This window comes from Orussus abietinus, unplaced genomic scaffold (genome assembly GCF_000612105.2).
Source record: "Orussus abietinus isolate OABI.00-Male unplaced genomic scaffold, Oabi_2.0 scaffold289, whole genome shotgun sequence".
Taxonomy (NCBI): Eukaryota; Metazoa; Arthropoda; class Insecta; order Hymenoptera; family Orussidae; genus Orussus; species Orussus abietinus.
The window spans coordinates 107,508-119,933 of NW_019394466.1; positions in this window are offsets into that span (position 1 = coordinate 107,508).

Below are 12,426 nucleotides of genomic sequence, written 5' to 3' on the forward strand. Positions count from 1 at the left end.
TGATGGGGGTGGGTTTGGGACCTTGGGGGTTGAGCACAAAATTCGGCGCTATGATATTCTGATAGCACATAATTCTGGGAGTAAATTAAGTATAAGAAGTTTCAATTTTCTCCTCGCCATCGGGTAGTTCCCTCTTGTGGATTTTTGCATGGGGGTGGTTTTTCGAACTTAAGGGTGGAAATTTTAATTTATGAATATGATTTTCGGAGAGCACATAATTTGCTGATAAGTTTTTACCTATTTTTGATTATTTAAACACATTTTTTAATGGTGGGGGTGCTAGCTTTATTAGTACCCAGCACCCCCACAGAAAAATTGAATTTTTTTCCAAAAACCGAGCTAGCACAAAATTTGGGAATGTAGCACATAATTAGCACATAAAGAGCACAAAATGTTAAGACAAAGAAATTTGAATTTTGTAAAGGTGGGGGTGCTAGCTTTACGCACCTCCTCCCCGCAGATCAAATGATCCACCCGGGCATTTAAACTCCGAGCGCGGTTGCCGAATTACCGACGAGACGAGCGCACCCCGACAGGATCGCCCCCGCGTGACCTTTGAAAGGTAGAACCCACACCTGGATGCACGATCACGAAAGCACCGACACCTAAGCTTACAATCCGAGCTCCCGAGTTGAAAAATAGAAAAGGAACTTTCATAGTTGATAGTGGCTGCTCCATAAATATTATTCACCTTAATGCACTAGGCCCCTCTGCACCCATCACATCCCAAGAAAAACTCCAAATCAGAGGAATAACCGGTTACGTAGCCGCAGCCCTAGGCATCACCACAATTTCACTCAGAAATACCCGAGTCGCCTTGTATGTCATGGAACAAACCATGTTACCCTGCGACGGAATCATCGGAAATGTCTTTCTCGCACAAAAATAAGTCGAAATTTCCTACAACATGAATACCATCGTTACTGCAAGTGAACCCATTAAATTTCTACCCTTTCAGAATATACACGAGTTCGACCAGCTACAGAAAGATTTCGTCAAAATTAAACATAACCTCCGATCCAGAACCAGACACCAGATAAAAATACCAGTTAGGAATCTTGAGGTAAAGGAAGGATATTTGCCCCCAAATACCAGCCCCGGAAGGCATATACATAGACGAGGCAGTAGTAACAATATCTGATGGATATTGCTATGTACTTGCCACTAATACCACGGAAAAAGACGTGGACATCGAAATAAATCCACAATATGTAACCCCATGTGACTTCTTGGCTTCCTCTGAGGAAAAACTCGAAATTAGCACGGAGCAACAACCAATTGAGGATCCTAACTCGCGAATAAGAGAAATTAGTAAAGTCTTTAAATTAGATCACTTGAATTCTGACGAAAGGAATCAATTCTGAAAAATAATTACCAACTTCCCAAATTGTTTTCACCTACCCGGCGATAGATTAGGAATGTCGAACACACTCACTTATTCCATCCCTACAACAGACAACATCCCGGTTCACACTGAACAATATCGATATCCACCCATCCATCAAGAAGAAATCAAACGCCAAATAAATAACCTACTTAAAGACGATATAATTCAGCCTTCTAGTTCCCCATATAATTCACCTCTTTGGATAGTTCCGAAAAAACCCGACTCAAAAGGCAATAAGTGATGGCGCATGGTTATTGACTTCCGAGCCCTTAACGAAACAACCATCGGTGATAGTTACCCCCTCCTCTGTATCACGAAAATTCTAGACCGTTTAGGAGGAGCGAAATATTTCTCCGTTTTTGACTTAGCCAGTGGATTCCACCAAATTGGAATGGACCCAAAGGATAGGGTAAGATCGGCTTTCACTACCCCCAATGGACACTATGAATACACGCGAATGCCCTGTGGTCTCAAAAACGCACCCGCGACATTTCAAAGACTTATGGACCAATTTCTCACAGGTCTCCAAGGAACAGAACTATTCGTCTATCTAGACGTCATAGTTATATACGCGTCATCCCTTCAGGAACACGAAACAAAAATTCGGAATTTATTACGACGACTAGAACAGCAAGGTCTCACTCTTTAACCAGATAAATGTGAATCCTTAAGAAAGGAAGTCACTTACTTAGGTCACATTATCACCTCGGAAGGTGAACAGCACTGTCTCACCCTTCAACCAGATAAATGTGAATTCTTAAGAAAGGAAGTCACTTCCTTAGGTCACATTATCACCTCGGAAGGCGTACGGCCCGGCCCTTCAAAATTAACGGCAGTTAGCAATTCCCAGTACCCAAAAATGCAAAGAATATCAAACAATTCCTCAGACTAGCAGGATACTATAGAAGATTTATTCCAGATTTTTCAAAAACCGCCAAACCAATGACCGAACTCCTAAAGAAAGAAGTCCCCTTTGTCTGGGAGAAACCCCAACAGGAAAGTTTCGAGATCTTAAAAGAAAAACTTTGTAGTTAACTCATTTTGCAGTTTCCAAATTTCAGTGAACCCTTCATAGTCATGACCGACGCTTCGGATTACGCAGTTGGCGCGATTCTGAGTCAAGGAAAGATCGGACAGGATCTTCCGATTGTGTACGCCTCCAGAACCCTAAATTCAGCAGAAATAAATTACTTCACAGCTGAAAAAGAATGTCTCGCCATAATATATGCAGTAGCATACTTTCGCCCTTACTTATACCTTCGTTGTGGTCACCGATAATCAACCCCTCGTTTGGTTACATTCCGTAAAAGATCCTAGTTCGCGATTAATGCGTTGGAGACTAAAACTGACAGACTTCGAATATTCTGTAGTTTATAAATCCAGAAAAACAAATCTAAACGCAGACGCTCTATCTGGTAACCCGGTAACTTTACACCTCGATAAGCCGAGCCCGGCAGCCGTCGCATACTGCTCTCGCGATAGTATTAGCGGTGGGCTCACGGACACGGAATCTAACACGGAATCGAACCCGGAAAAACACTCACAAAACTACCGAAATTACAAATTCAGGAAACGCAAAACCGTGAATTCATTTCCCGTGCAACCCTACAATCAAGACCCCGAGTACAAACCTCCCCGGTATGCAATTGTTCAACATACTAAACAGCAACCTACCTCTTCACCATCCCGCACCCAAGAGACAAATACTTCCCGTAGTATACAAAGAAACAAGCTACAGCGCAATCGACACAGAAATCGAGGAAAATAATATGTGTGTACAGTAGGCACCACCACATCAGAAAAATGATATGAAACCTATTGGAGAATTAGGTGCTATATAAGTGCTACAACCCCAATTTAAGTGCTCCACCCCATACCCCAAAAATCGGTGGCAGTGCTGAGTGAACGTACACTCAGCACCACCACAGAGTATTTTTCCTTACAGAAGGGGTTTACAAAAAAAAAGCAGTGCCAGAATTAAGTGCTATTTAAGTGCTCCAGAAATACCTCACGGGCGAGTCCGAAATTCCACCCCTTTCACCCAAAAACTACCCCCGAGCATATTTCCCTCAATAGAGAAGTGGTAGAAATAATACAACTACATAGACGTTTTCCGTAGAATAATTAGGTGCTATTTAAGTGCTGCAGATATATTGTTACGTCCCGCTGTAGGCTAGGAAAAGATTAGATTTTAAAATTTAGATTTTAAATCGGGTTTAGAGGAAGCGAGCCGTGCACTAAGACGGAAGTAAGGTGCAGAGCTGGCATTCCAGAGGTGCGCACGGGCTCGCGGGGGCCGAAGTCCACGCTCCGTCGGAAGATCTTCGGGCGCGAAACCCCGCGTCAGCACCAGGTTCGTTGTCCTGGAGGCGCTACCGAGCTCCAGGAATTTGAAGATGCAGCGAAAGATGGGCCCCACCTAGGAGGGCCTCTTGCCCCTACTCCTAGTTCAGGAGGCCGCGGAAAATCTGGAGCCCGGCCGGGAGCGCACTTCGTATTAAAATTTTGAACGACAAAGATCACTCAGTGAACAACGCACTTGCCAGACCGAACAAAGGACTTGTGGAAAAATTGAGCAAACTTAGTTGACTCCTTGAGAAAGCAACCCTCACGGATTCAAGGAGAGATTAATCCAGAGGCCCAGGAACAGAACTTCCTTTTCTTCTCCGGAACACCGACACCACCTAAGGTTAGCATTTAAGAGAATTCCAATTGCAATTATCGCGGTCAGTTACACCCCCCCCCCTTTTTTTATGTTAGATTCTCGGGCAAATTATTTTCGGGATTGATTTGTTGAGACTCGGATTCGATTTAGTGTTTACCGGAAAGTGGCATCAGCACGGTTCGAGATTCGCGTTACGACGAATTACATACGGAGCTTGAACGTGTCTTGAACTTTTAGTTGATCGAAACTTTATCGTATGAAATTTCAGTTAATACGAATGACAGTCAAGAGCTGGTTAGGCTAATGAAGAGACCTGGCCACATGGCAGTAGTGACAGGAGAAGTTGTGCACATCATCAAATGCATACCAGCGGAGGTAAAATTATTCCAAACACCCCGCTGCTACCACGAGTTACCAGTACAGATGGGCAACGCCACACTATTCCTAACGTCGAGAACCCACATCCTCCTAAAGTCTGGACTCCAAGTGATGTGCAACCGATTGGTACCGCCCATGTACCTAATTGGTTACCTATGGTATAAAATAACGCCACAGGTTACGGAGGCCCTACCACCAACAGTCATCATGTCGAGTACTGCGCCCACATGGACCTACAAAAGCCCAGGATCATTAGCCACGAGCGGCATATATTCAGAAGCCGAATTGGAAGACCTCAGGGACTACGTCATGTTTCCCGCCGAAAGACTGGCAGTCTTAAACGATCTAGCAAGAGGGATGACGGGCCAGACAACGACACTCACTGGAGAAGCGATATCCAACTTATTAGACGAAAACACCCTGACAAAAATTGCTGAATCTGCCTGGATCAAAACATGGGACAAGTTCACAAAATTCGGGAACATAAGCGCTGGAATAGTTGGCATCTTTGTCGTTCTAAAGATAGTCAAATTGATAATTGACACTGTTACGTCCGTAAGAAAAATGCGTGTAGTAATTAGAGTACATAGTTATAACTTCACGAGACCTCGTACCATCCTGGGAATTTTTACTTTCTCCGCTTTCTCACGGTGTGCATTTTGCCGCAAAATGTTGTTTGCCTTTATGCGAAGAAACCGAACTTTCGCGAAGGGTTGGGTAAACAAGACCATACAAAATACCCTTGGACGGCACGTGATCTTACAAAGGCATGGTCAGGCCGTACTCGACCTGGTTACCCTTTTGCTACCCTCGTTGCCGAAGTCGTGGGAGGCGACTTTTTTGGGCATCTCCGCCAACAAACCAATCACGTAAAAGTTAGAAAAAATTTGTATCCCTTCCACAACGCGGCAACATTTTCCTGAGGCACCGCGAGTCCTTGCGTGACTCCAAAAGGACACTCTGCTTTTTACAACGAACGAAGGAAGTCCTCGATTCTCATTTAGAACAACGTAATGCGAAGTTGCATCCCTCCGTACGCTTTATCCCAGTAGAAGTCTGGTTTAAAAACAATTAATCAGAACTACTAGGAGCTGTTCGCCTTCTGGCGTGCAGTGCAAAGAACAGACACCATCATACACGGGTATTCGCTTCACACCATCTACGGGTGGTCGATCCACCTCGTTGGAGCTGTGTAGGACTCAGTCACCCACCTTTTAATAGTACTAGGCAGGAGACCCCCAAAACCCTTTCCTAGGAGCAACCGCGCATCACCAGCCGAAAGAATAAAACTAGAACCTGTAACGCCAATGGAGGAAGAAACCCTATACGCCACGATAGAACCCAAAGAGGTTCGAACCGAACAACCCCAAGCCCATGGGAGCAAAGCAAAGAGCCCTTCATTCTTTACCCTCCACCCTTAATAAAAGTAGAAGGAGCTTATCATAAACTAAGGGTTTTAAAATGCAGGTATCAAAATTCCGGTTGTTCACGGACTACATAGCCATAAGAAGCCGATCAACAACCGAGAGGCTGATGCAGTCATACCTGCCCAATACCCGGACATCTACGAACCACTGTACGAGTTAAAATGCCTGAAATCGGAACCCAATGCCGTCTGGTGGAATCCTCAACGAAAGGAGCGAATCTGCGACACGTGCTACAACCATCCAACCTTAGAACCGGACCGAGGAGAATTCATCCGGATCACCTGGCACAGCCTCATCACACAAGAAGAAGCTGTGACGGAGTGCAGTCGATGCCCACAGCCCATCCTGCAGACAAAGCCAGCGGAGGAATGCCGTGACCGCATCGGCGAGTACCTGGATGCAATGTGCTGCGACTTCGAAGCAGGCCTAGAAATCATCGTTGGGGCCATCAATATATAGGATAATAAAAGAAATCTTGTAAAAGGAAACTGTAACCATCCCATTCAGAGGAACTACCCTTGCGAGGTTACAGAAAATTTTAATTTCTAACATAAAAATACAGTTTATAAAATGGGACCAGCGAATGGGTTGGATTGTTACCAATTATAGTAGAAAGTAGGATAATTTTAAGCATTGTGACGATGCATCCGGTAGGCGATCGCCCCAGGTCTCCATATTCTAAAACCTCCATCCTGCAAAGCATCAAAATCCTTTTCGAAGGCAGTGATAATATATTTTCGCGAATCATTACATCCATGTCTTATTTCAGCACGCTCGACACTCAAGGCCGAGGAGGAGAGGAGACCGAATATTCATAGCGTTACCTTGTGTACTTTTTTTTGATAGCATAAGTTGCGTATAGCTTAGGCGTTAGGACAGCCTCGCGGTGAGGCGAGTGCGGCACAAGAAGACAACAGCCATCGCGGGACAAGGGCGCCCTCGAGGGACTACAGAAGCAGACGACAACGGTGGTAGAGAGGCCTCGCCCCGCCGCCGCCCATGGGTGCCGGGGCCGCGCGGAGTAGGGCCGAACGGAGCCACCCGTGACCCCGCGCTTGACGGCAAGGGCCGACCCATGGCGGCGTCGCTGGGTCACCGCGTCCGCACCCGGATTCCGGCTCCTCAACGATGGCGGTAGGAGGGCGCATTGCCGGTGGCCGTGGACCCCCCGCCGTGACCTTTGACTCTAGGGAGTCCATAAAAAGGCGGTGAGGGAGGGTCCCAATTGCGTCGCCCTCCTGCGCCGAAGCCAGGCCGCGGTGACCCCAGGGCGGAAGGGCCCACTGGTCCCCTCACCCGGAAGCCGTTGCATCAGGGGATGTCGGCACCCCCGGGCAAAACCACGAGGAATCGTGGCTCAAAGGAGCCCAGGACCGGCGCCACCGAGTCCCCGAGGAGCCACGTCCCTGGACCTGCGGATGACGTCACGCGCCGGCCGCGCGCCCCGATTGGACAGCAGGATCCGCTTCAAATCCGGCGCGCGAACTTGCGTCGCGGCTGTCATCACCCCAAATCCTGGCCATTTCGAACGCGACCACTGTCAATTGGCCGACGCAATTTGGCAGCCGACGGCGGCCAATCAACGAGGACGTCGAGCCGCCGAAGAGGAGCCGTCGAGCCTTCCCGGAGGACCTCAGCGAAGACCCGGCCTTCTTGGTCTACGAGTGTCAAGCCCTGAAGACGCCTTTGAAAATTTCGCTGCCTGGATCCGCAACCGCTACCTCTACCAAAAAAGGTCACCTGGGAAGCTCTGCCGACGGTGGACGCCCACCGAGAGGCATCGCCGCACTCGCCGAGCACGAGGTTGGAGCATATAGTACCTTTTATTTGAATTTTGTATAGCTTGTTTTGTCGAATTTCCTCGGTTTTCGTGTTTCCCCGGGTAACCCGTCGTCGGGCCGCGAGCCACGCGGTCGGCCCTTCCGCGTTTAATTGGTCAAGTCTCGTGTGAGCGACCTTTTTGCTGAGATTGACGGCCAAGTCTCGTGTGAGCGGCCTCAATCTATTTTCCCGGCCAAAGTTTCGTGTGAGCGGCCTTTTTGAAATAAATTATCTTTTGCTGCCTCTCTCCTCGGTCGGATCAAGAAGCCGTGTCGACCCGAACTCGAGAATGCTGTCTTGAGCGGTCGACACGTTAAACCCCTTTCGTTTCGCGAAGTGCGAATTACAGTTAAAGTCCGTCGTTTCGAGAAGTGCGAACTTCACATTAAATTCCGTTGTTTCGCGAAGTGCGAATTTCCCATTAGATTCCGTTGTTTCGCGAAGTGCGAATTTCCCATTAGATTCCGTTTTGTCGCAAAGTGCGAATTTTACGTTAATTTCAGTCTGTTTCGAGAAGTGCGAACTTCAGTAAATTCCATTTTGTGTTCGCGAAGTGCGATATCCCCTTGATTTAAAATCCGTTTTCGCGATAGGCGAACCCCTTTAACTTTCTTCCGTTCGAGCTGAATATTTCTTGGTTAACCGTGCCTGCCTTCGATTTAGCGGTTCCAGTGATAAATCGACCCATGAATTTATGTCCGGAAATTTCGATGATATTACCATATTAGTTTCATTATGTGATACAATTTAGTGGATTATAATTTTGTCCGCGCCTATGTAATTTATGAAAATTTCATGTGTCCGAAATCTTTTGTTTCTTGCGTTTGAATTGATTTGCGCTGATATTTTGAATTTGCTACCTTTTCTTGCGCTACTTTGCCTTGTATTTTTTTTGTGTATCGCTGCCTTACTCGCGTAAACCTTGATTGATTTTTCTTGCGCCTGTTCTCCGTTTGAATATTTTCTTCGCGAGTTTCGTCTTGTAACATTTCCGAATTTAATTTAGTGCGTGCTATTCTTAATTTTCGTATTCTCTTTAATTGGAGTAATCCCTATGGGATCCCTATGGGACTCGCGGACATCATCCCGAATGGGGAAACCTGGACATTCGAGGAACTAACGGAAATCCGGAAGATTGTACTCGATGGGACATGAGACGTGGAAACACTGGAAATGAAAACATCGAGAGAAATACGGCATGGGTAGAATTTTGGGGAGTAGAAAGCCCCATGACTCGCTACCTGGTGAACCGCGGGTTGGTGAAACGAGGGAGCATGCCGGTGGAAATCGACTTGCCCTGGCCCAGATAAAGGAGTCGCAACCCAAAGGCAAGACCACACCATCCACGGGAACTAACGTCCTACCAGTACCCTGTCCCAACTTACCTAGTAACCAGAGATAACGACATTTCATATCATATTTCAACAAACCATAATAACTTTAATCTGTGCAGACCGAATCAGTTCACGCACATTGATTAAAACATTAACCATGACCATCATAGCACCAAGGAACCGGAAACCTAAGACAAATGTTAGTCAATAGACTAGCATTTGTCTCAAACCGGGAGGGAACGAAATACCCCCAGTCATAGCTCACTCACATTCCACATCCAACCTGACAATCAAGCGAATGAATACTAACCATGTTAAACGATTTGTTGGGACAGGTAGTCTTATTATTTACATTTGCAATTTAGATCTGATATGATGGAACCTGCGCCATGGGGAATACACGGTGAGCGGGTGACCGTGACGAGGATGATAAGCCCGCATATATTATGGGTCAGCACGGAGGGCTAAGTGGCCCAGGGAAAGCGGCTGCACCGGTGGTTGAATTGGGAGATGGACAGGGGCCGGGAAGAGACGGAGCCAGAAGTAGGCAAGAAAGTGGCTGTTCGGACGCCCAGGGGCTGGCGGCGCGGACGGGTGATTATTGCCCAGCCCATCCGCGTGTTCCTAGTGGACACGGGAGAAGTGGCAAAACCAACGCCGGGTGAGGTGCGAAACCTGCCCTGGAGTGCAGCCCGCATAGCTACCCTCGCTACCCCTGTGGGGCTAAGTGAAATAGTCCCATGGGGGGAGTATTGGGGGGAGTCGGAGCGGGAGGCTGCGGTCCGGCGATTGACGGCTGGATGGTGGGAGGCCCAACTGATCTCCCCGGACGGAGGAAACCAGGCCGCGTGGGTGGAGTTATGGGACGGGAGGACCCGAGCCGCCACCGAGATATTAGTAGACGAGGGGGTGGGGCAGTGGGGCCGTAGTCCCAGGCGGGTCCCGGTGCACCCCATTTTGTGGCACCACGAATAACCTTACCTTATTATATAATAATCAATAAAAATTTTTATATATTTTCTCCCTCTCGTACCAATAGAGTACCAATGGAACCCTTACACTGTTTTTTAGGGGAAAAAGGGGGTAGAGCATAAGATAGAAGCGTAAGCATACGAATTTAGCACAGTAAGATTTAGGGTAACCTCACGGGAACTCCTTCAAACCTCCCTTAGCGAATTTAAGTAAGGCAAAACCCGAGTCCTTGAGATGAACGCCAGCCAGTAGGCTAGCTTTCGTCTTAAGCCGGGGGGTATTACGTCCCGCTGTAGGCTAGAAAAAGGTTAGATTATAAAATCTAGATTTTAAATCGGGTTTAGAGGAAGCGAACCCTGCACTAAGACGGAAGTAAGGTGCAGAGCTGGCATTCCAGAGGTGCGCACGGGCTCGCGGAGGCCGAGGTCCACGCGCCGTCGGAAGATCTCCGGGCGCGAAACCCCGCGTCAGCACCAGGTTCGTTGTCCTGGAGGCGCTACCGAGCTCCAGGAATTTGAAGACGCAGCGAAAGATGGGCCCCACCTAGGAGGGCCTCTTGCCCCTACTCCTACTCATTATTAATTTGTGCTATTTGTTACCGAAATTGTATTGTTCGATTATATTTTCTGTGCATTTTACCGAACGACATTTTGAGTGAGTGTATCTTTCTGATGTTACCTTGTTTATCGAATTTAATCTGTGAATTTTATGTCTTGAGTAAAAATACCTTATCTTAAATAAATTAATTTTGCTGTTGATTGATAGAGATAAAACTTTATTAGATACATTTTCATTCGATGTGATTCAGGTTGTTTGTTTATTAACTTTCACTAGTTGTCAATCCTCTTATCATTATTCCGAGTGAATGGAATAGACAAATTTTTAATTGCTTCTCAGTTTCCGACTCGAGTGAGGTTTATCAAATCAGTGTGTTGTTTAATTATGATTATACGTAAAATCTGTTCGGTAATTTTCAAGTAATTGTTTATTATGCCAAATGTCATACTGTTATCTGTTGTTTAATTTTTCTATTTGCGGTTATTATTGTGTCACCCAGAATGAAGTGAGAATCACCTCTGTTTCATTAATATTTAATTCTTATAGGTTTGTCGAGTATTATTTTGTAATTCAATTTTATTCTGTCTAAATTGATTGTGTTCCCTTTGATATTAAATCCATTGTCTGGATTTTAAATTTGGAGAGTTATATCGAATACCATTTTAGATCAATTGGGATATTTTTTTTTACGACCTTCATTTGTGAATTTCTTGCAATTATTAGAGTATGCTATCTGACTTAATTGAATCTCGTATAACGTTGAATTTGTAATTCTGGATTTAGTTTCGTATCCGATATATTCACTTATATAAGGTGATTGAGATTTCGGTGACTATATCTGTGCCTCTGCGATTCGTTGTAAAATTTGATTGTGTTAATTGAATGTTGCCTGAAAATTCCATTTGCTGTTAACCTTTGATTTTAAATATTTCGCTGAATATTACTGTTGTAATTGATTGTTTCCTAATTTTAAGCTTGGCTCCCAATTTACCCCTTATAATACTTTATTGAAATTTAATTCGCATTGATCCATTCCTAATTAACTTTAAATTTATAATTTCGAGGTTTGGTTTGCCATGAATTTTTATTAAATCCTATGTGAATTAATTGACCATTGTTTTATGTTGAAGTCGTACTCTTAAATTTTGGTTTCTCTACCATGACATGTAACAAGCCATGGACTATCCCAGATTTTGATTTTGTCAACTTAATACTCATTTCAATACCTAAATCCTTGCAAATCTCGCTGTATACTATATACTTGTAGTTGTGACGTTTATGTTCGCATATTGTTCCAATCGGTAGTGTGAACACTTGACCCACATATACTTTGGGGAACACCCCAAGTTGTATTCGAAATTTAACTTTAAGATTGTTACCTAATAATAAAATGTTGTTAATTGTTAATACCCCTAGTCTCGTTATTTCCGCCCTGACCCTCTGTGCGCCCCAGTCCCTGGCTCTACGATTAAATTCGTGGCCTAAAAGGGGGTTTGTTGATCCGCGCAGCAGGTAAGCTGATCTGAATACGGATCAATAAATTGTTACAATTTTGACGTAACAATATGATCGAACCAAGTCCGGACTGCCATCCCTTTCACCCAAAAACTACCCCCGAGCATATTTTTCCCAAGAGAGAAGTGGTAAAGAATTATCTTAACAACTACATAGACCATTTCCGTGGAATAATTATGTGCTATTTAAGTGCTCCAGATATATGATCGAATCACGTCCGGACTGCCACCCCTTTCATCCGAAAACTACCCCCGAACAAATTTGCCCCAAGAGAGAAGTCGTAGAAATAATACAATTACATAAACTGTTTTGATGCAATAATTAGGTGCTATTTAAGTGCTCCAGATATATGATGAAACCAAATGCGGA